The following is a 24715-nucleotide window of genomic DNA, read 5'->3' as shown; positions in this document are numbered from 1 at the left end:
GGTGGGGGGTGTCGGGGAGTTGGGAAATCAGTCTCCACCTTCATAAAGCGAAGGCGGGAGGGACTGCAGCTCTAGCATTGAGGTCCCCAATACCGCCTCCCCACCCAAAAAAGAAACAAGACACCTCGAGGTACAACACAAAGGAAATTAACTGCTGGCCCCAACCATCTACAACTTCCAATAGCTGGACAAGCTGGCCTAATAAACTCGCGTGGAAACATACCCCATGCCCCCAAAGTTCGGAGCACAGATTTCCACTGGCGCACTCGCCTGCGGTTCTGCACCTTGTGTCCTTGCCGTCTATAAAATATCCCTACTCTACTCCTTGGCTACCAGTTTAATTCCCTTAAAAATTGTAGACCCCTCTTTTAAGGACTCCACTCCTACAGCTGTGTCTCCAGCCTCACAGCCTAAACAAACAAGAGGAGCAGAACAGAGCCCCTGCCCTCAAGGGGCTTCCACCCTGGTGGGTGAGAGTGGCTTGCAGACAAGCCAGGTCTGCATTCCTTGTGTAATATGTGACAAGGGCCTCGGTTTCTTTTTCTTTTTTTTTTTTATAAGGGTACAGGCCTAGTGGAGGGATTTGCACCTCTGATGAAGCAGCCCATGAGTAGAATCCTACATGACACACAGGAGTGCACCACACACTGGGGACAAGGCATGAGCCGGGGCCCTGGCAGGACTGGGAAGGCGAGGTCAGGGTAGAGAGGACCCCCAGGGCCAGGTCAGCTCGCCTGCGGCCATGATACACGTGTTGCTCAGGATGATGGGAAGCTGGGCCAGGGGGGTGGGGGGGTAGTTGAGGGGGAGAAGGCAGGACCTGGGTATTCCTTTCAGTGGAACACTGTCGAAGTATGTACACATGGAGAGGGGGGCGGGGCAGGGCCACAGCAGTTGTTCAGTCTAAAGGTGACAATGGCTTTCCATTGTGGTTGGCAATGGCAGATGCACCAAGTGGACAGATTCCAACAGTAGCACCAGAAGTTTCTTATTAACTGGACACGGGGAATGACAGAAGTCAAGAACAGCAGGGAGACTAATGAGAAAAAATTTAAAAATAAACATTAAAAAAAAAAGAACGGCAGGGAGGTTCCTGGCTGCCCTCACTGAGATGGAGAGACTGAAGGAAGCCTAGATTGGTAAGGGGAAGTGTGATGCAAAAACTCGGATATGCCGTCTGACATGCCCACTGGATGGCCAAGTGGGGATGTCAAGTAGGCAACTGCATGTACAAGGTGAAGGCTGGGGAAAAGCCCATCACAGCTGACAGAATACGACAGCACTTCATGACATCACTGGGGAAAGAAACCATGGAGCTAAGGACACTGTCATCAAAGCTGTACCTTAAGTCACCAGGATGGTACCTGGGCAAAGTGGCACCTCCTTAGACTTGGAAGAATCTCTGTAAGCATCCCTTCCTATGTTATCACTGAAGTTTGGAGGTAGTCTTTCCATGCGGATTAACCAACCAGCAACTCCGACAAGTGCGTTTTGTTATTTTTTGTTTTTGAGGGCTCAGCACTACAGAGGGGTCTGAGAAGGGAGGAAGAGGGGAGGGATTCAGAAAAAGTAGGCAGGTCCACTGTCAAGGAACTTCCAAGGAAGCTAGGAAGTCACCACAGGAGAAGCTCACAGAGTACCTGGTGCACAGGATGCCTTGAAAGAGATGGTTAAAAACATATAATTAGGGCTTCCCTGGTGACACAGTGGTTAAGAATCCGCCTGCCAATGCAGCGGACACAGGTTCGAGCCCTGGTCCGGGAAGATCCCACATGCCGCAGAGCAACTAAGCCCGTGCGCCACAACTACTGAGCCCGCGCGCTGCAACTAGTGAAGCCCGCGCGCCTAGAGCCTGTGCTCCGCAACAAGAGAAGCCACCGCAATGAGAAGCCGGCGCACCACAACAAAGACCCAACACAGCCAAAAATAAATAAATTTTTAAAAAAACTGTAAAACAACATATAATTAACAAAAGATATGATAAAATCAAATGTTAAATTTGTGCTACAAACCATCTCAGGATGCTTTTGTGCTGATAGTTACAACCGGCTTTCCTTCCCAGCAAGCTTTACTACATTGAAACTAACAGTCTACAGAGGCAAATTTTGAGATATCTGGGTCCAGCAATATTCACACAAAATAATGTGCAAACCCCTTATGGCTGCCTCAAAAGGAGAACATCAGTATGTAACATTTGGGTTTTCAGTGTTCAAGGGGACAGGGGAGAAGCTTTGGGGCTCCTCAAGGTAAAAGGTTAGAATAGAGATATTCCCCCCACACACTTAAAGCCACGATCCCCCCAAAAACTAACCCTCAACAGAAGGTAGGTTCTGGCCCACTAGCATAGACTACAGGACGTTTCCCCACTGGCCAGTGCTGGGAGATGGAAACCCCTCTCGAGCACTAGCAACCATGCACTAGTTTAATTAAGGTTCAATAAAGGTTTAGGGCTCAAATTCCTACAGCCCCATTTGTCCAAGGCCTAGCCCAAACCTAGAAATTAACAAAACAGAAAGCAACCCCACATGGGAGGGAATGAACCTCACACCAGGCTGCAAAGGACACCCACAGATCTACCAACACTGTAGAGAAGCTTAAAGTCCAACGTTCAAAAACTAAGACTGAAAGATGATTAGACTGAAGAACTCCAGGTGACAGAACTATCAGAGGCTATTAAAAAAAATTTAAAGCGACTAGAGACATAAGACATAAAGTTTACAATTAAAAAAAATCAAGAGATGGAACAAATTAGAGAGGTTAAGAACCTCAGATACAAGGATGAGGAAGTCCAACACATGTCTAATAGGCAGTCCACAGGAGGCAAATACAAAGAATAGAGAAGAGGGACTTCCCTGGTGGTCCAGTGGCTAAGACTCCATGCTCCCAATGTAGGGGGCCTGGGTTTGATCCCTGGTTAGGGAACTAGATCCCGTATGCATGCCACAACTAAGAGTTCACATGACGCAACTAAAAGATCCCGCGTACTGCGACAAAGACCCAGCACAGCCAAACAAATAAATAAATATTAGAAAAAAAAAGAACAGAGAATATTGGAAAAATAATGGAGAAAATTTTAGAATGTAAAGATATTACATTTCCCTCCCCTCCTAAAAAGAGACAGAACAGGTGGCCAGGTGGATAATTTGATCTGCGTTTTGGTATAGAACAGTGAAACCTCAAAAACGACCAAGACAAGAGCAGACCTTAAGAGCAACTAGAGAGAAAAGACAGGTTACCTATAAAGGAATACCACGAGACTGAGGGCAGACCATGTCACAGCACAATGCCTACCAGAGGACAATGAAATAACACCTATAAATTACGCTGAAGAAAGTTAACTGTCAACTTAGAATTCTTTATCTTAAAAAAAAACATTTATTTATTTATTTTTGGCTGCATCGGGTCTTCGTTGCTGTGCGCGGGCTTTCTTCAGTTGCGGCGAGCGGGGGCTACTCTTCGTTCCAGTGCACAGGCTCCTCATTGCAGTGGCTTCTCTTGTTGCAGAGCACAGCCTCTAGGCACGCGGGCTTCAGTAGTTGTGGCACGCGGGCTTAGTTGCTCCGCGGCATGTGGGATCTTCCCACACTTGGGCTGGAACACATGTCCCCTGCATTGGCAGGCGGATTCTTAACCAATGCACCACCTGGTAAGCCCTAGAATTCTTTATCTTATTTAATATACATTATTACTTATTCATTATGTTATTTTGTATTACTTTTTTTTTTTTTTTTTTTTTTGCGGTACGCGGGCCTCTCACTGTTGTGGCCTCTCCCGTTGTGGAGCACAGGCTCCAGACGCACAGGCTCAGCAGCCATGGCTCACAGGCCTAGCCGCTCCGCAGCATGTGGGATCTTCCCGGACCGGAGCACGAACCCGTGTCCCCTGCATCGGCAGGCGGACTCTCAACCACTGCGCCACCAGGGAAGCCCTGTATTATTAATTATTAAATAAAAGAGAAAAAAAGAAAATAGGAAGCAAGAGAAGTAAAAGAGAAGCAATTAAAAAGGCAAAGCACAAAATACAATGGAAGAAATGAATCCAAATGTGGCAATAATCTAATGTTAATACACTAAGTAGCCAGTTACAAAATCCAGCTATAAGCTATTTAAGAATCCCAGACCATGAGGACATAGACATTGAAAGTAAAGGGATAGAAAAAGTACTCCAGACAACTACCAACCAAATTAAAGCTGGGCTATCTATATTATTTTCCGATAAAATAGACTGCAGGGTAAGAAGCATTACTAAGAACAAAGAAGGTCAAGAATAAAAAATTCAATCAACTCTGATCATGTATGTACAGTATCTAATAATGTAGCTACAAAATGTATAAATAAAAACTGAAGGTTACTAGAAATTGATATAGCCAAGATTACAGGGCAAGACTGACTCAACTCTTGGTAACAGATTATGGAGATTAAAAATGCACAGAATATTAAAGCAATGCAATTAAAACCTACTTTATTGGACTTATATAATCCTTTGCCCAATGATTAGAAAGCACATTCTTTTCAAGTATACATTGAACTTTTACAAAAATTGGTCAGGAGCTAAGGCCCCCCCCCCAATTTTTTTCCAACAAACGACAAAAAATTAATAAACATTCTGTGATCATAACACAATTAATTAGAAGTCAAGTTAAAATTTTAAAAATCCTGGAAAGTTTAAAACTTGCTCCTAAATAACTCATGGGTCAAAGAAGAAATCTGAAAATATTTAGAATAAAGCAGTTATATATCCAAACTTGTAGAATGAAGCCAGAGTGTTACTTGAGACAAATCTATAATCTTAGTCATCATATTAGTGAAGAGGAAAATGTAAAAATTAGCTAGTCACCCTCTTCTAAAATTAGAAAAGCCACAGAATAAAACTAAAGAAAATAGAAATAAAGATAAGAAATCAATGAAGTAAAAGACATATACCACAGAAAATAAACTGAGCTAAATCTAAAAAGACTAGTTAGATCTCTGGCAGAAATGATCAATAAAAAAAGAGAATAGGTAAAAATAGGCAATACTAAGAATTCAAAGTGGGTCAAAAACTATAACTAAAATAGAGACTTTGAAACATCATACAAGAATTCTACTGAGAAAAGTATTATCAAAAACTTAGATGAAATAGGCAATTTCTAGAAAAGTAAGTTACCCAAACTGAGTCTGTTAGAAATGGAAAGTTTAAATAACCAACACTCTCCAATATTTGAAGAAACAAATATAAAAATCACAACAAAAAGGCAGGCCCAGATGGTTTTGTAAGGAAGCCCCAAGAGACTGTCTTCCCAACTCACTTAAAGCCAGGGAAATTTAATACCTCCCAGACAAGGGTAGCAGGGGAAAAGAATATGTGAATTTCATCTAGGTACTTAAAAGCAAAAGTCTAAAATAATCTAGCAAACTGATCCAGAGATGTAAAACAAATACATAATACATAACGATAAAATCAAGTTTAATCCAGTTATGCAAGGTGGTACAATATCAGAAAAATAAAGTAATTCACCACATTGTTAGCGCTGGAACAAGATGATCTGATCATCTCAAAAACATTCAAATGAAGAACATGACATAGTTTACCCATTCCTGATAAAACAGGAATACAAGGACACAATCCCTAACTCCATGATGGGCACCTACCAAGAGTCCTCATTAGAAGCATTCATATTGGGATCATGAGGAAGGCAGGCTGCACTGAGCATTTTCTATTCAAACCTACACTAGAGATTCTAACCAGGGCAGTAAGGCAGGAAAATGGAACGTATGAGGATTGGAAACAAAACTGCCAGTGTGGGCTTCCCTGGTGGCGCAGTGGTTGAGAGTCCGCCTGCCGATGCAGGGGACACGGGTTCGTGCTCCGGTCCGGGAAGATCCCACATGCCGCAGAGCGGCTGGGCCCGTGAGCCATGGCCGCTGAGCCTGTGTGTCCGGGGCCTGTGCTCCGCAACAGGAGAGGCCACAACAGTGAGAGGCCCGCGTACTGCAAACAAACAAACAAAAAACCTGCCAGTGTTCACAGACAATATAACTGTCCAAGTACAAGATCCAGGAGAATCTATAAATGCACTGTTAGAACTAACTAAAGAGTTCGCAGGTTTTCTGGAAACAAGACCAGAACGCAAAATCAATTACGTTCCAGAACACCAGCAACTATTAGAAATAAATTAATGGGAAAGTAGAATTTATGGAGAGTATTGTAAAAACCTTTGTCAAAATACAGGAAAGACCAAAATAAGTGGAGAAATGCCACGTTCACCTATATAGGAAGACTTAATCATACAGAGTGCAATTCTCTTAGACTAGAAATTCAATGCAAATGCAACTTAAATCCCAAGAAAGGCATGCACATGTGTGTATAATTTTATAACCAGATTTTATACAATTTTCATTTATACAATATTTCTATATACATTTATACAAAATATTTAATATATAATTTATATGTATACAACAACTTTTATACAGAAGATCAAGGGCCACAGACAACTCTGAGGAAAACAAGGTGGGGAGAATATGCCCTCCCCAATCCAAGATTTTCAGCTGCAGTAATTCAGGCAGTGTGTGCTTGTGCAGGAGCAGGGGCAGAGGACAACGGAGCAGGTGAGAAAGCCCAGATGTGGACATAACAGACAGACTCATTAGAGGTGACCTCCTGCATGGACTACACAATCAATGCCTCCGGGAAAACTGATTATTTACATGAGAAAAACCTAAGTCCTCACCTCACACCACTCACAAGGCCAGTTAAGGCTTGAGATGCAAATACTGTGAGCGAACCCCCTCACTTCTAGATATATACTACAGGAGAAAGCTGTCCCACACGAGTGAGAGAATCATATACAAGAACCACATCACAGCCAACAACTGTAAACAATCTGTCAACAGATGAACATGGACAGACAAACTGAGGTGTGTAACCTAGGCTACTTACCCTCTTTGCTTTACCTACCTACCTGACAGGAACCCCTCCAAGCAGGGTCACGTTGATGGGGGTCAGGGGGCATCGCTGGGGCTGTGGGAGTGCTCAGGTCTGATAATCCCTCAGCAGCCCTGCCACCCTGTGGGAGACTGGTGCTAAGGGCGGGGGTGTGGAGCACAGTTTGCTCTCCCACACTGTGTGGTGCTCAGGTTTGGGCAAAGAGTATGCCTTCATCCTCTTTTTTTTTTTTGCGGTACGCAGGCCTCTCACTGCTGTGGCCTCCCCCGTTGCGGAGCACAGGCTCCGGACGCGCAGGCTCAGCGGCCATGGCTCACGGGCCCAGCCGCTCCGCGGCATGTGGGATCCTCCCGGACCGGGGACACGAGCCTGCGTCCCCTGCATCAGCAGGCCGACTCTCAACCACTGCGCCACCAGGGAAGCCCCTTCATCCTTCTTGATAGCTGAAATATACTAGGAAACTCCTTCTGTGATTAAGCTTATTTATATGTAGCTATAAATATAAACTGTAGTGTTGACCCACGTTGACTGGTAGCGCATTCTAATACTGAACACCTAAAAACTAGGTTCCTTTCTTTGGCTCAGAGATAGTGTTTATTACCATATGTATGTTCAACTCAGCAGCTTTGTTCCCCCCAAATACAGTAGTACAAGTTCAGACGAGAGAGAAACAAATACCTGTGGTCCATGTTTTCCTTTACCTGGCTTTACTCTTTCTCCACTAATTCTATCAGCGTCACTTCTTTTCAGGAAGTGACAGAAAGGGTAACTTAGAATTTTCTTCAATGACATGTATTTCTCCATAACGTGAAAATAGGTAACAACTAAGTTTTAGCTAAGTCATGACAGGTGTCTCTAGTGAGAAGAGACTGTGTAATTAACACCACACCTGTCGTCAGGACACCTATGTTCAGAATCTTGCCAGATACTACTTGGGTCATCCCGGCTGGTTGTTTATGCTCTGACTTTCTACGTTTCCCACCTCTATCAACTTCTGAGGGCTTTGTGAATTGTTGAAAAGATCAAGGAAGATAATCTGCTCTATAGTAGGTATCCCACTGTTTGGGGATATTAGTGTTTAATTCCACTAAATGAACAACACATCACCACGTTCCACTAAATGAATACTCTAGCACGTTAATTTTACAAATACTGAAATAATCAGCAATATCTTTCCACAGATGAGTAAAGAATAATATTTATTTAGAGCCTAAATCAAGAACAAGTGTCAGATAAATACACCTTATAACTCTTTTTAAAAAGCAGATGGGACAAAGGTTAGTTTCAAAAGAGTAAGTGAATGGATTTCCACAGAAATGAAATGAAACCACTCTATAGAGCCATGCTGGCCAATACATCCTGGCGATGTGTGTCTATGGACACTCGAGAACTGGCTAGTTAGAACTGATATAGACTGTAAGGCTAAAATACACATGGGTTTTGAAGACTTAGTACAACAAACAGAATGTAAAACATCTTATTAATGATTTTATGTTGATTACATGTGGAAACGATAACATCTTGGATTAGGTTAAACAATATATTATCAAACTTAAATTTCACTTGTTTCTTTTTACATTTTAAAGATGGAAACCAGAAAATTTTAAATTATACATGTAGCTCTTATTGAACAGCAGTGCTATAGTCGGTTTTCCAAATCAAGGCAGAAAGGAACGTAACCTGACAAAAAGTTTTTATTAATAAACTTTATAAAACAGTCTTAAAAGAAGAAAATCTCAAGTCATTTTTATTTATTTTTTTTGGCGGCACGCGGGCCTCTCACCGCTGTGGCCTCTCCCGTTGCGGAGCACAGGCTCCGGAGCGCAGGCTCAGCGGCCATGGCTCACGGGCCCAGCCGCTCCGCGGCATGTGGGGTCTTCCCAGACCGGGGCATGAACCCGTGTCCCCTGCATTGGCAGGAGGACTCTCAACCACTGCGCCACCAGGGAAGCCCTCAAGTCATTTTTTACAAATCTCCTGTTTATAATGAATAAATTTAGAATAGGGGAAAAAATACAAAATGGGTACTTGTCTTAGTCACGAAAGTATCTCCTCTACCACAAACACCCAGGGGCACGTGGTAGAGGGTATAGTCTCAAAGATCTGAGAAAGAAGTGGCCAAGTGTAGTTTACAGTATTTCCAAGCACTCTAACAACCCATTTAAAAAAAAATGGCAAAAGATACAAAAATCTTCCATGGAAATGCAGGAAACATTTAATTTGTACCAAAAAAACAGATTTGAAGGTAGGATGAGACTCTTTCACCTCTCAAATTGGCAAAAATAAAGTATGAGGACAGAAACGGTGCGAGCATACTGCTGTGGCTGGAAGAAGAAGAACTGAGTGACCTTTCTGAGGAGCAATGTGATTACACACTGTAATTTAAAATACAAATTTTGGGCTTCCGTGGTGGCACAGTGGTTAAGAATCTGCCTGCCAGTGCAGGGGACACAGGTTCGATCCCTGGTCTGGGAAGGTCCCACATACCGCGGAGCAACTAAGCCCGTGTACCACAACTACTGAGCCTGTGCTCTACAGCTCGCGAGCCACAACTACTGAAGCCCGCTCGCCACAGCTACTGAAGCCCGCTCGCCACAGCTACTGAAGCCCACTCGCCTAGAGCCCGTGCTCTGCAACGAGAGGCCACCGCAATGAGAAGCCCACGCACTCCAATGAAGAGTAGCCCCAGCTCAACGCCAACGAGAGAAAGCCTGCGCAGCAACTAAGACCCAACGCAGCCAAAAATAAATTAATTAAAAAATAAGGAAATAAAAGTGAAGAGAAATGTTTCTGTGAACACTAAGTCTACCACATTGAAATTCTCAACAAAGCCAGTTTGCTTTAAAAAAAAATGTCAGGTGAAAAAAAATCTTAAAACCCTCAAGGAATCCTGCGTTCTAACTGCTTTATTAAGTGTCTTAAATTCTTGATTTGATGGTGAATGTCCTAGATGACGTATTATATGAGCTTGGTTTATGCAAGAGATTACGTAGGATACAGTCAGCAGACACTCAAGTACACACAGCCCTGCATCAAATGATTGGTGAATGAGCAAACGTTCCCCAACTACACCACATACCCAGTATCCGTGTCAATAAAGGGGCAGCTCTATGTTATACCAATACGTAACCCGTGGTGTTAGAGAGACACGTTTGTCTATGCAAAAATAACTCTGGAAGGACACTCAGGCCACTGAGGACACAGAGTTCTGTGAAGAGGAGAAAGAACAGGAGCACAGAGTCGGGTACTGAGAAGTGTCAGGGCCACAGAGTGAAGGACGGGGGCTGCACTGACTCGAAAAGTCAGCAATTTTACTGTTAAGTTGGTAGGTGAGCATACATAAAAGCATATATTTCATATACCACTTACCAAAAAAAGTGTGTTTTATTTAACAGGTACAGAAATTATGGATGGACGTATGCTAAGTGTTCACAAGAGTGTATATGGGGGGTGTGGGGGGGAAAAGCTGTATTATATGACGCGCCTCACTTTTTCAAGAAAGATACTTCCACTTGGAGGGAAACAAAGGTGCTATTACGTGGCACTAGCTACTATAAATGAGTGCGAGCCTGAGTCACAAGGATTTTCTTTTCTGTTTTATTAGACCACGCCACCAGCAAGAAGTCTGAAGTGAGCTTTTTTGTGGTGAATTTCTTTGTGGAGGATGAGCATTCCGTTAACCCATTAAAGCCCTTGGGAATCGGAGGGCACCTGCGAGCTGTCTCTAAGTGTCTGGAGGGCAGCACAGAAGGCCGATCTCTGCCAGCAACCAACAGCACAACTAGGAACGAGTACAGACACCTTTCACCTCAGCACAAAGACAAAGGTCCCCGAGGGAGCACACCTCGCTGGATCTGCGCCCTGGAAACCTAGGCAGAGCACTTCCCACCCGGTGACGTGCTCCCCACTGGGCGACCGTCTGGATTAGATGACTCCTTAGGTCTCCGCCTCGACACGTCTTTGTGTCCTTAAAGAAACCAACCACTGCTTCTAGGGAAGTGCATCGTGAGGTCTCCGAAAACCATGCTTCAGAGCAGCGCCCCACACACAGGCTTGGAGGCCCACCCTCCTGCCTCAACCTGGAGGGCGTTTCTGGACAGAGAAGGACGGGATGGAATGGCCACGGAGGAGGGCTCTGGCTGGCTCTCCCCCTCAGTCCTACAATTAAACTACAAGAAACAAAATAATTCCAAGTTTGACCTAGGGCAATATACTTGAAGGTGTTTTTTTCTTCCTACAATTTACATAGAAAAGTTCCATGAGCTAGAATGAGCTTTTAGCTTGTGTTTATAAAAAACTTTGCAATGGATACAAAGCTAGCTAAAGCTATGGGTGGATACTTAAGAATTAGAACCAGTCCTGTCCAAATAGAAATGAAATGCTTTTCTACAAAGGAAGAAACAAACATCAGAAACATCAAGTCTTTGGACTTTCTCCTCTGCAGGGTGTTAAGCCTCCATGGGCACTCAAGTGCCATCTGCCTGGTGACACTGGGCACATCACACATCTTCAACTGACCTGTTTCCTCGTTTGTCAGACGAGGAGATGGGATTCCATCATCTCTTCCAGTACTACCTTTCTGAGTCTCCCAATTTAAATCCCTTTAAATCCCTCACTTTGGGATTTAAAGACCTCCTAGAAACCCTTAATGATACAGCTGTCCCCAACCCCTCAAAGAACTAATTCCACATAAAGGCACAGTAATACAAAGTACAATGTACAGGGACTTTCCTGGTGGTCCAGTGGTTAAGTCTCCATGCCCCCAATGCAGGGGGGCTGGGTTTGATCCCTGATCAGGGAACTTGATCCCACATGCATGCCTCAACTAAGAGTTCACACGCCACAACTAAAGATCCCATACACCACAATGAAGATTCCGCACGCAACAAGGAAGATCCCCCGAGTGCCACAACTAAGACCCGGCACAGCCAAATAAATAAATAAATAATTTTTAAAAATTAAGCATTAAACAGAAACGAAACAAAATACAAGGTACAGACCAAAGCAGAGATATTTAATCTCTGTCCTGAGTCAAACACCTGAGATCCAGGACTCAGGGTAGACCACCATGCTGTAAGAGCATCTGGGGTGCAGGACCTTAGAGGTTTCATCTGTCAACAGAGAAGGCTGGACAGGGCACGAAAAAGCTGTTAACCCTCCCACTAGAAAACCGGTAACAACCAAAGAGGGGAGGAAGAGAAAGACAACCTATCTCTGGCTCCACAGGGAGCCAAGGATGGGAAGCAGGTGGGCAGCAGGGCCCTCATCAGCATGATGGTGCCAGACTAAGGTGAACGCACAGAGGCCAACTCTAAGCAGACACGAAGCACCCACTTGGGATGAACTCTAGCTACTGTGTGAAGAAAGAATTGTGGAAATGCAAGAGCAGAAAAAGTGAGAAATAAAAAGCTGATGAAGTCTGGAAGTAACCACAAATTCCCTAAGGAGGAGACTGACTGGATAAACCATGCTATGTCCATGCAACAAAATAACAGGCGGCCTAAGAGGCATGCATGGCAAGATCTCCACGCACTGTTACGCATGGTCTCTAGGGACAAGGTTAGTGAGAAAGGGCGAAGGAGGCAGGAGGTGCAGAGTAAGCTACCTAACTCCAAGAAAGTGTCGGAAACACCAGTGTACCTATGTCTGCTCGTATTTGCAAGAAGAAACAATGGGAGGCAACACTGGGAGAAGAAAAGGGAGGAGGGACAGGGATGGACGCAACTCATCTGAATATACCACCGAGCCCCTCTGCCTTTAGAACCATATAAATCAGAGAAGAACAAACTCTAAAAACAAATATGTCCTGCTTCTCTGTCTTAATGGTGTTTACATGGTTGGGTTCAGTTAACATTTATGGCTCAACGAATCTTCACTAAGGATTTGCATAGTTCTTTGTATGTTTATTATACTTCTTTAACACTTTTAGTAAAAAAAAATTGAAATGAACCTAAATAACAATGTCACAACAGTGGCGCAAGCATCAGAGAAAAACATAACTTTAAAACACAGTAACTTGACAGTATATTCCAAGTGGGATATAATCTAATAACATCAGTTACTATTATGCTAAAAATATTTTATGTTGTAGGATAAGGTTAATATCCTTAAAAAACAATTTTCAGCATTAGCAAAAACCATGTAGATTTTTATTTGAATTGGAAATATCTATACTCATGATCGGTTCCTAGGCCTGTCTGCTACGAGAAGCAATGCAGTGGCACTGGGCACCCTGAGCACACAGACTGTGGCAATCAACACCATTCCCCACTAAAAGGAACCAGGCTCCTTGGAAAAATAGCTGAGTCCAGGTCACAAGATGGGACATCTCGCTGTGGCAAAGAGCAAGGAAGGAGTCACAGACTAATGGGGTCACGTCCAAAGAACACAGAAGCCAACTGGGGGGAACAATATAAGCATCAAAAATTGGCTTCAATGGGTTGAAACACAATTACATGCACATCTACAAGTTTATAATACTAGGGGGGGAAAGCAACAAAAATGCATTGTTGCTTTGGAAGTTGCTAGTCCAAACATATTCTAAATATGAATAAAGCAAAGAAATCATTTCTCCTTTCTCTTCAGGAGGAATTGTATTTTAGAGTAACCAGAATTGATCAGGGAAACCTTCTTCATGTAAAAATGCCAACAAATAAATGTAGAAACAGATAGCCAGGTACTTAGCCCTGGAACCTGTGAATGTTACAAATGAATAAGAGTTAAGAATATTGTGACGGGAAGATTATCTTGGATTATACAGGTGGGACCTGAATGTAGTAAGCATCCTTAAAATCATGTGCTTTACAGATGGAGGAAAGGGCCGCCAGGAGTGCGGGCGGCTTCAGGAAGCTGGGAGAGGCAAGAAATGGATTCTCCCCTAAAGCTTCCAGAAGGAAGCCCTGCTGACACCTTGACTTAACCCCAGTGAGACTGGTTTCAGCCAAGCGTGTGGTAATTTGTTACACCAGCAATAGGAAACGAACACACCAATGAAACAGTGAATATAAGCAAAATGGCTATTAAGCCCCTTAGATAACTGGTTAATAAAAAACTTTGTAATGAGGGACAGAATCAGCCTTCAGACACTTCATTCACTGATCACTTGTAACATAACGAAGAGAAAGACAGCCAGACATTACGCCTCCTGGTATAATGCAATATGAAGTACACAGCACAATCTATGATGTGTTCTTGACACCCTCCCTACACCAGCTTTGCCAAAACAAACGAACAAAAAACCCCAAACCCAAAACAAATAACCACCCCCAAACCAATTAAGCATCTAAACCTAGCTACCAGTTTACAGAAAATATGAGGATCAGAGGAATATACCACGTGCCACCACAATACAAGCAACCAAATGCAGAATGTGGGAAAACCCACAGCACAAATGGCGCCGCTGCTTTCATAAACAGGAAAAGGGATTGTTACAGATTTTAAAATTGTTTAGATTTTTAATGCAGTGTGGACACTTTCTGTGGGTTTTCTTTGACTCAAACAAACCAAGTGTAAAGACGTATTTTATAACATTTGGAGAAAAGTGAACACAGAATAGATACTGGATGATACTAACAAAATATAGTTAATTTTGCTAGGTAAAATTTCTTTAAAGCCCTCATCCACTGAAGATACATGCTAAAGTATTTACAAGTGACATGAAATGTGGTATTTGCTTTAAAATACTCAAACTCAAAATTAAAAGTATGACAAGTGCGGAACAAGCAAGGAAAGATAAAATAAAAATGGCAAAATGCTGACAACTCTTAAAGTTGGGTGACAGGTATATGAAATATCAATATTCTCTCCTATTTGGGGATATGTTTGAATGTTTTCCTAACAAAAAGGTGTAAAAAAAGAAAAAGATCAAAGAGCACTACTTATCAGGGCATACAGGATGCTACCAAAGCTATACTCTGAGGATGAATCAAACTTGTAAATTTTATTATAAGAAGAAATGAAGATAAATGAGCTAATCAGCATTCAAATCAAGATGGAAAGAGAAAATCAAAGAAAGTACATGGAATAAATAAACGAAGAACCGGTGAAATAGAAAACAAAAACTAACAAAATACAGCTGGTGTGGTCAATCAAAACCAGAATCAGTTTCTCTGAAAAAATAAATTAAAGAGCAATTAACTCTTTCAAGTCTGATAAGGACAAGGAAAGAGCACACAAAGAATACAAGTGCACAACGATATAATATTATCCTTGCCTGGTACTGAAATAAGAAGTGTTATAAATGGCAGTAATTATATCTTCTGGTAGTTCCCAAGGAAGTAGGAGCTTCTTTGCCTCATGAATTATTTTTGTATCTCACTGGCATCAGTTGGGTTCTGAGCCCATCAGACGACCAATAACTATAGTCAAGGGGCCAAGGGGATGGAATATGTCTATTAGCTACAGCCAATCAGGGTCCACCCACGCAGCTGGGCCATTTCAACCAAAACACATGGCTTGTACATGGTAAAAAGGGGGGCTCCCCAGAGGAAAATTAGGGCACTGCTTTGCCTCCCCAAAACAATGAGTGGGTGCTGCACAGAAAAGAGATTATCAACTACAAAAGGGTTTACAAACATATAAAATTTTAAACAAAACACCAGCACAGTAAATCCACTCTAAATTTAGAGAATAAGGCACCATGACTAAGTAGGTCTGTTCTAGGGATGCAGTAAGGATTCAATATTAGGTAATGTATACATCTCACATTTATAGCTCAAAGGAGGACAAAAAAACATATATACATGACTGATAGATGGCCATTTAAAAAACATCCGTCTGACTGATGAAATTCAAGCATCTATTCCTTGCTTCCCATGGAATGTAACTTCAGGAATAGAAGGAAATGGCAATACGAAGAGTATTTCCCAGAAGTAAAATGTATCACAATTAGTGAAAGGCCAAAATTATCCTATTAAAGTAAGTAACGAAACAGCAAAGACGTCTACTGTGGTCAAAGACTGTCAAACACACAATCTAAGTAAGGAGAAATAATTACGTTAAGACACAAATGCCACTATTTGCAGATGACCATCTGTCTAGAAAACCCCTCTACTATAATGAAAAGCTAGGAAAACTGAAGGGAAATTCAGTGTTAGCAAAACAACACACACACTAGATGCCTGAGTCATGGAGCAGTTTCATCATCCAGGACACTCATCACAGAGATGTCTGTTTCCGCGCCCCCCGCTCCCCACCCCCATTGCAAGTTCATCTACACCCTCAAGGAAATGCCAAATAACATCTGTGGTAGGCTAAACAACGGCCACCTGAAGACGTCAGGTCCTGATATTTGGAATTTAAATGTTACCTTACCTGGAAAAAGTCTTTCCAGAAGTGCTTAAAGATTACCCTGGATTATCTGGATGGGTCCATTACAAGTGTCATTCTGAAAGAGAGGCAAAGAGACAACACAGAGGAGAAAGCTTATATGAAGGTGGAGGCAGACACTGGAACACACAAGCCAAAGAAAATGGGAGCAGCCACCAGAAGCTGGAAGGGGCAAAGGACAGTTTCTCCCCTAAAGCCCCCAGAAGGCGTGTGGCCCTGCCAGATTTTAGATTTCTAGCTCCAGAACTGTGAGAGAATAAATTGGTGTTGTTTTAAGCTACTAAATTTGTGGTAATTTATTTTCGCAGCCCTAGGAAACTTAACACAACGTCCCCGTAGGTTTTGTTTTTCAATATATACACTGTAAAAAAGACTCCCAAATTCACCTAAAAATAAAATTGTTCTAGGTTATTTGGAAAAAAGAAAGAAAGGGGGAAAAAGAAGAAACATTCAACCTGAAGTTAAGTAAAGCACACCATAAAGCAACAGTAATTAGTACTTGGTGGTTTTTGCTAAGGAAAAAGAAAAACTCATGTGTATCTATGAGTTTAGCATTTGAAACAAGTGCCATTTCAAATCAGCAAGGAAGGATAGACTAGGCAGTAAACAGCGCTGGGCCCATTTGCAATCCATTTTGGAAAAAATATAAAGGTTGATCCCTACCTCACACCATACGCCAAAATAAAATTTCAGCTGGATTAGAGATCTGGCCATAAAAAATCAAGCCTTGAGGAATTCGAAGACTGGGGAGAAAAACCTATGATTTGAGAGTGCAAAGGAAGATACTGACTCATTTGACCCTATTAGAGCTTAAGAATTTTGTACAGTAAAGGCTATCATATAGAAGTTAGGACACAAACAGAGTTTTTCTCTGGTTGGGAAACATCTAAATAGACTAGGACCTATCAACACACAGTTCATGGAAAACTAAGACATACGGCACATAAACCCATGAACAGGTGTGTTCGTCTTCATTCTGCCCTTATACTATGAGATCTACAAAGATGAACAGAAGTGATGCAGATTTTGAAATGGTGAGGAAAATTGGCTTCTCTATCGTTGAGGATGTGTAACATTAGAAGGTAATTTAAGAACAGAAATAATCGGGCTTCCCTGGTGGTGCAGTGGTTAAGAATCTGCCTGCCAACGCAAGGGACACAGGTTTGAGCCCTGGTTCGGGAAGATCCCACATGCCGTGGAGCAACTAAGCCCATGCACCACAACTACTGGGCCTGTGCTCTAGAGCCCATGAGCCACAACTACTGAGCCCGTGAGCCACAACTACTGAAGCCCGCCCACCTAGAGCCCGTGCTCCGCAACAAGAGAAGCCACCGCAATGAGAAGCCCGCGCACCGCAACGAAGAGTAGCCCCTGCTCGCCGCAACTAGAGAAAGCCGGCGCACAGCAACGAAGACCCAACACAGCCAAAAATAAATAAAATTAATTTTTTAAAAACCCACAAATAATCAACATACCCATAATCCAATTCAGTGATAACACTCCAAAGAACCTACTCTCCAGAAGTACCTGCACAAGAACACAGAAGGCATAGGCATAATAGTATATAAGAAGGCTCATAGAAGCATAGTGACATGCAAAGAACTGGAAAAACACAACTGTGCACCAGTGAGATACTGGTAACTAACTACACAGTGACGCATCGATACCATACAGCAGGCATCACCAACAATGAAGCAATGGCTCAGGTAACAGCCTCGAAAGGGCAAAAAGACAGTGCACAGAACTTTATTTCTAGAAACTGGGATATGAGTTCCACAAAACGGGGTGTCCACATACCTAGGATATCAGAGGCTGAGTGAGATGAAGAGAGCAGAGGGCACCTGTGCAGAAGAGGGGGCAGCAACAGGAGACTGGGAACACACACGGTGACTAATCAAATAAGTAAATACATTAGGAACACAGGCACCTAGGATTGTCACTGTTGGAAAAGGGAGCTACCAATTCAGAAAGGGAGAGACTGGAACGAACCCTGTGGTATTAGATAGAAACCGAGGTTCTGAAATAAACTCGTGTCTTTCAACATACAGAGATGTAAAAACAAACGTGTTGTAAATACACAGGCATCTGTATATCTGTGTGTGTGCATGTATACATGTATGTGCATACACACCCACACACACACTCCATCTCTGTCCACTAAGAGGGCCTGAGTGCATTAACACCCCAGCAACAGCCCAACTGGTGCCCACATTCTGCTTCTCTGAGTACCAACGGTTGTAAAATGGAACCGGGCCTCCTCAAAGAAAAGGCTGATTTCAGGTCTGGGGCAGGAAAGCATTGTACACGAAGAGCCCAGAGTACCTTGCTGTACCAGAAAGCAAGAAGTATTAAATGAATGATGGGGACTTATCCAAGCAGCTGGCTTTAAGGGGCTCCCACTGGCCAAACATGGGAAAATACGAACATCAAAATAAATAACGATAATAAAAGATGACAGCCAACTGAATAAAATGGGAAGCTCTTAGCCTGCACTGATATAAATGAGCAAATCGAAAGTCTGATAGGAACAGATACTTAGTTTCAAAAGCACCTCCCCCCACAGTATACTTATTAATCACAAAGACTTCACAGTGGAGAAACCTGGCAGACACCACTTTTATCAAGTGAGCCAAGCGGGCACCACTGGTAACGGGACAAATCGAAATCGCGCCCCATCTGATACAATGCCAAGAGAAGAACCCAGCACTCCTTCTGTGCTATTCCAGCCGAAGATGCAAAACCTGAATCGAATCAAAAGGAAACAGACAAACCCACTCTGAGGGACACTCTGCAAACTAACTGCTTGTGGTCAACAAGTGTCAAGGTGAGGAGAGTCAAGGTAAGATGGGGCAAATGCTCCAGTGTAGGAGAGACTAGAGACCTGACAAGGAGTGTCAACACAGGGCTGTGAACTGGGTCTTTCTGGTGAGGCGTGAACTGGTCTGAAGGTAGCAAAGTATTCATGTGTGTGAGCGGTTGTACTAAGCATCTTGTTTGCAGGAAACACACTGAAATAGCCAAGGGTGATGAGGTTTCATGTCCCCAAGTTACTTGCAGGTGGTTCAGAAAAAAGCGTCTTGTACCATACTTGAAACTGCTCTTAAAGTATGAGAGTTAAAAAACATTTTTTTAAAATAGAGGAGAGTACTAGTTTTGTAATTAGAAAAAATAAATGCCTTAATTTGGAAATAAACACATTGAGGTAGGAGGCGGTGGCAAATGACAGTGACCATCCAACTCCAAGTCAAACCCGAGTTTAATAATGTATATCTGACTATGAGTTCACCTATTTACATCAGGGCACTTCTCACTCACATTTTATGGAGCATAACAAAGTTTTACCTAAATTTTATAATATTGTGATGACACTAAAGCCCGTTACACATCATTTTATCAAAGTTCATGAAAGCAGATTTTTATTTTATTTTTTTAAATTTTTAAAAATTTTCTTATTTGTGATTTATCTATTTAACTACCTATTTAACTATCTATTAATGTCTATTTATCTATTTACTTACCTATCTATTTATCTGTTTACTTATCTATCTATCTGCCGCACCACCGCAGGCATGTGGAACTTTCCCAACCAAGGATCAGACCCGTGCCCCCTGCAGTGGAAGCATGGAGTCTTAACCACTGGACCATCAGGGAAGTCCGAAAGCAGAATTTTAAACCATCAGACGGTGTCAAGAAAGCTGCTGACAACACCACGTCAACATGCTGCGCAGCACACCCCAAATGATGTCAGGGTCCACAGCGGGACTCCCCGCCGGCTCCTGCAGAGGAGGAAGGAGGCCTGCGGGAGAGCAGAGGTGCTCCGAGAGCTTTTCAGACACCACATGCAGAAGGAGCACAAGGGACGTGCCCCTCTGAGCTAGCCACCAATCACAGACTGTTCTCTGGGCAAGAAGCAAAACTCAGAGACACCAGCAGCTGGAGCCAGCCATGCCACGTAAGGGACCGTGGCCCAAGGAGAGGGGAGCGATATTTAGGCTGGGCAAAGAGACTGACCACTCAGTCAACAACGGCTTAGGGCTTCCCTGGTGGCGCAGTGGTTGAGAGTCGCCCGCCGATGCAGGGGACACGGGTTCGTGCCCCGGTCCGGGAGGATCCCACATGCCGCGGGGCGGCTGCACCCGTGGGCCATGGCCGCTGAGCCTGCGCGTCCGGAGCCTGTTGCTCCGTGGCAGGAGAGGCCACAGCGGTGGGAGGCCCGCGTACCACAAAAAAAAAACAACAAAAAACACAACGGCTTAAAAGAGAGAAAAACCCTCACATACCCCTACCACTTCAGGACTGGGGTGAGGAGATAACAAGACAAGCAAAGCTAACTTTGTGAATTAAAACAGTCCTATAAGAAGCCTTCTAATGCATATCCAGTAAGTTCTAAATAGCCTAAAACCAAAATCATACACCTTCAATAAAGCCATATACCAACTGACACCAAAAACCTAATTACTATACAATCCTGTGAGATTTTATGGAAATTCCCACAGATTACCACTGAATCCTTCACATGCCATTTCTTCCTTGAAGATTTGGTCCTAACACTACCCACACAGTGTGGAACCATCCAGAAGAAATCAAGGGCTGGAGGTTTACACACACTCTCTCCAACTCAGCGGCATCTCTGGCAGGTAGGCATACCTGAGGCCCCAAGCAACCAAGGACGCGAAGATGAGGATGTCACGCCACGCTGCTCCAAAAGCAAAGGCATGTCTCACGGGTCAAAGGAAAGCCAACCCATGTTTTCAAAGATCAAAAAGAGAGTGTTGCCTTTCCCAGTAACACCATCGTTTCCTCCCTGCCCAGTCTTTCAGAAAAGAGCTACACTTAACCCAATCTCAAAGGCACACAGTGATCATCTCCAGCACCTGTGAAATTAAGGGATGGCTCCAAACAGCAGCAAGCCTGATGGGTCACCTGGTCTGGACGTCCCAGAGACCGCCAGGCTGAGCTTAGGAGCCAAGGGGCCCTGGGCACAGGCAGCCTGACAGCACTGCTGAGCTCACTGCTCTGGCGACAAAGGCAATACAGCACTTTGGTCTCAGGGGCAGGAGAGTCAGCTCCAAGCAAAAGCAAATGTATCAAAACGGAAGCCTTGTTTCTACAGAAAAAAACTGTATTCTTCAAATTGATCTCACACACACAGATTTAAGCCAGTGCTATAAGAACACCTAACTAATCTTACACTTATGAGAAAAAGTCAAAACAGTCAATATAATACAGTAATTCCATCTGAAAGGTATTTATAAATGAGCTAAGTATTAATAAAATTAGAAGCATGTCACATAAAAGTGAAATGAACAGTAACATACAAAATAAAACCAATTAGGATAACGCAACATCCTTGATTTTGTTCGCACCTGACCTGTCATCACCTAACACCCTACGTCCAGGAGTCAGTGCACCATCTCAAGTGAGGGAGAAGTGAATTTAAAGTCCCACCCAGACACCTCAAAGCCTTCTATTTATAAGTTACAGGACACCACCAAGTTAGAGTTAACACGGCTCATAACTGTCAGAATGGTACATCCGAAAGACAGGAATGGGGGCTTCCCAGGTGGCGCAGTGGTTGAGAGTCCGCCTGCCGATGCAGGGGACACGGGTTCGTGCCCCGGTCTGGGAAGATCCCACATGCCGCGGAGCGGCTGGGCCTGCGCGTCTGGAGCCTGTGCTCCGCAACGGGAGAGGCCACAGCAGTGAGAGGCCCGCGTACTGCAAAAAAAAAAAAAGAAAGACAGGAATGATCACACAGAGCCATCCTTTCCTCTTTTATTACTCTTTTTAATTTCTAAAGAAAAAGTTAAAACAAGGACGAAAAGCTTTCAACTCTGTATATCAAGGAATCAGAAACCACAGCCTGTATATGTATACTGAGAAGGGAATCCTGAGAGGCAGAGCCACTTCTCAACAAGTCACTCACCTCAACCAGAATTTCAAAAACAGGAAAACATGCCAAATACATGACATCCTTTCAAAAATTATTTCTTCTAACTCTACAGTTGCACGGCTTTCTCTTTCCCTCTGGCCTCTGCTGGTCCTGAGGGGCCCCGCGGTCAGGGCGTGTTCGCCAGCTTCCATCTCCCCCAAGGCTGTCTCCCCCAAGCGCAGCTCTCTCCAGAGCCTCCTGATGGAAACCTCCTAAGAGGCCAGAGCAGTTGCCATGCAGGCCGTTGCTACCAAGGCACCAGCATGAAGACTGCTTTCCCTCCCCCAGGAACCATCCACCCAGAGGTCTGTAGGATGACTAGGGGCAGGGAGCTCGGCACTACGCCCCCTGGCGCCTGACCCTCGTTAGTCCAAGAGATTCCTGACTCACAGCGCCCGCCCTCCCAGTCCCCTTTCACTTAACTTCAGTCGCCCAGGCCAAGCGATGCACAGGCCTAACGGGCGGTGCACAGAACTTCCCTGGAAGGGCACAACAGGTTATGCAACAGAGGTAACGCTGCACACTGAATTGCCTCTGGCCAAAGGTATTTCCTTCCTCCAGAAAGAAACCAACAGTAGTAGCACTGGTCCAGCCTGCACTGTGTCTAGAAGCTGTAAGTGCCGTTGATGACCTTACAGCTGGGAAGACAGTGTATCCTGCCTGTGGACAGAGCTGGGACTGCTACGCAGAGTTCTCCCTCAGCCAGCAGAGCGAGGCCAGCTCAACCCACGCCCCAAAACAAGATGCTAGAAGCTTAGAGAAAGGAATCATGCCGATAAAGGTGAGACGGCATAGAAAACAGGCAGGAGGACACTTGGCTTCCCAAGCATTGGTGAGCCCCATGGTACCAAGCTGCACTGCCACAAGGAAGGCCCGTGCTCAGCATGCAACGTGCCGGCCAAGCACATCCAAGCCTCTGGAGAAAGCTGAACTACAAAACCGTCTGTGAAGGCCAGAGTCAACGGTGGTTGAAGAACCCAAGAGCAACAGGTTGAGATGTGGCCTGCAGACTGCCTTATTGCTGTGTCCAGCACACCCCTCAGAGCCTAGAAAGCTGCTCTGGCTTGCAGCAGCCCATGGTAATTCACCAAAAGGCAGGAAAGACGAGTCCAGAATCAACACTGTCCTGTCTGTTCATCCCCTCCAAACACACAGGGCACCTGCCATAGCCAGGACACCCTGCTGCGCCAGGGGGTCCAAAACAAGAACAAGTCTACCAGTGGCTTATCCTGTAACCCAGATGAAGGGTGGGGCAGGTAAAGCTAAGCAGGGACTTACCCCACCAGACCTGTGTAGTCATATGATGACGTCACGGAGGCAGCCAGAGGCGGTGGAGCTGGGTTGCTGCGATAGGAAGATGGAAACACCAGTCCAGCAAGAGTGAAAGCTGACCCCCTGACGGTGGCTGAAGACTGACCGACAGCAGCCGTTTACAGGTTACTGCAGAGATGGGCCCTGAGTGCTCAATGGCTTTAGGTCTGGGACTCTCATTTGTTCACTTCCTTCCAGGAAACCTACTGACAGATATGTACTTGGTGAAAAATAAATGCCTGATGAGGAATCAATGATATTCAAAATTCTAAGGGACACAGACCAATTTTAGTGTGTTTCCTTCAGGGTAGAATATCTACCTTGCTACAAAGGCCTGGGTGGCCCCGCTCCTGGACATTACATCACCTCTGGATCCCAAATTTTAGAGAAACTCTAGAGATGCTGAGAGGAAACACTAGGTAAATTGTCAAGGCTGAATGTTTAAATGTGTGAACTGAAAATGAGGACCAAGGCAAGGAAAAAAAACATCCTGACTTCTCTGTGCCTCCGTCTCCTGTCCTGCAAAAGGGAGCTGACATTAGTATCGGGTCACTGTGAGGATTATGAGAGTATACATGCAGTGCTTAGCCCAGGCCTGGCAGAGTAAGCCTGGGGAGAACTTTCTGGGACCATGGCCCTCCTCGGTATCTGTGACAGCCACGAGAACTCTGGCAGTGCAGGCAGCACAGCCGTAACTCAGCCGCAATTGCCAGTGGCCTCACCCTACCAGGCTCCACTCTCCTTGACTGAAAAATGGGGCCTGTGACTGCTACATCCTAGAGCCCTCCAAGGATGGAGCCGGTAAAGCAGGACTTCTCAACCTCACTGCTGCTGACCTTGTGACCAGGCAGTTCTTCCTTATGACCACACAATTCTTCCTTGTGGGGGCTGTCCTGGGCACTGCAGAATGGTGAGCACCTCTGGCCTCTAACCATGAGATGCCAGCAGCACTCCCAACTCATGACAACCAAAAATGTTTCCAGATGTTCTGGGGTGGGGGCGTAAGATCGCCTGGTTGAACCATTACTGGAAGTAAAGGTCATGATGCCTGGTGTGTAGGAAGCAACAAAAAAAGCTTTAATAGTCAAGGCTTTTTGTATCACTCGTGCATCCTTGAAACAGATCACAAAACGGGATGCTGTATGAGTGACTATTAGCTCCAGGTGTCACCCTTCCAAGTTGAAAAACTAAGTTTCTGATAAACTGAATTGAACAAGG

General features: G+C 44.2%; 1 protein-coding gene across 2 annotated transcripts in view; it reads right to left on the bottom strand.

Annotated features, from left to right (window-relative positions):
* The window catches only part of HDLBP (high density lipoprotein binding protein), a 69677-nt gene that overhangs the window by 37946 nt on the left and 7016 nt on the right, over window positions 1–24715 (bottom strand). The window contains exon 2 of one of the 2 annotated variants that reach the window (XM_024756287.1): window positions 16240–16312. The exons of the other annotated variant lie outside the window; for it this stretch is intronic. The gene's annotated coding sequence lies outside the window, so the exon portion shown is untranslated. The remainder of the gene's footprint in view (window positions 1–16239; window positions 16313–24715) is intronic. 2 annotated transcript variants of the gene reach the window in all.

This window comes from Neophocaena asiaeorientalis, unplaced genomic scaffold (genome assembly GCF_003031525.2).
Source record: "Neophocaena asiaeorientalis asiaeorientalis breed wild unplaced genomic scaffold, Neophocaena_asiaeorientalis_V1.1 scaffold185, whole genome shotgun sequence".
In the NCBI taxonomy this organism is placed as follows: domain Eukaryota; kingdom Metazoa; phylum Chordata; class Mammalia; order Artiodactyla; family Phocoenidae; genus Neophocaena; species Neophocaena asiaeorientalis.
The sequence above is the reverse complement of the archived record's forward strand: the minus strand, read 5'-3'. Positions and strand labels throughout refer to the sequence as shown.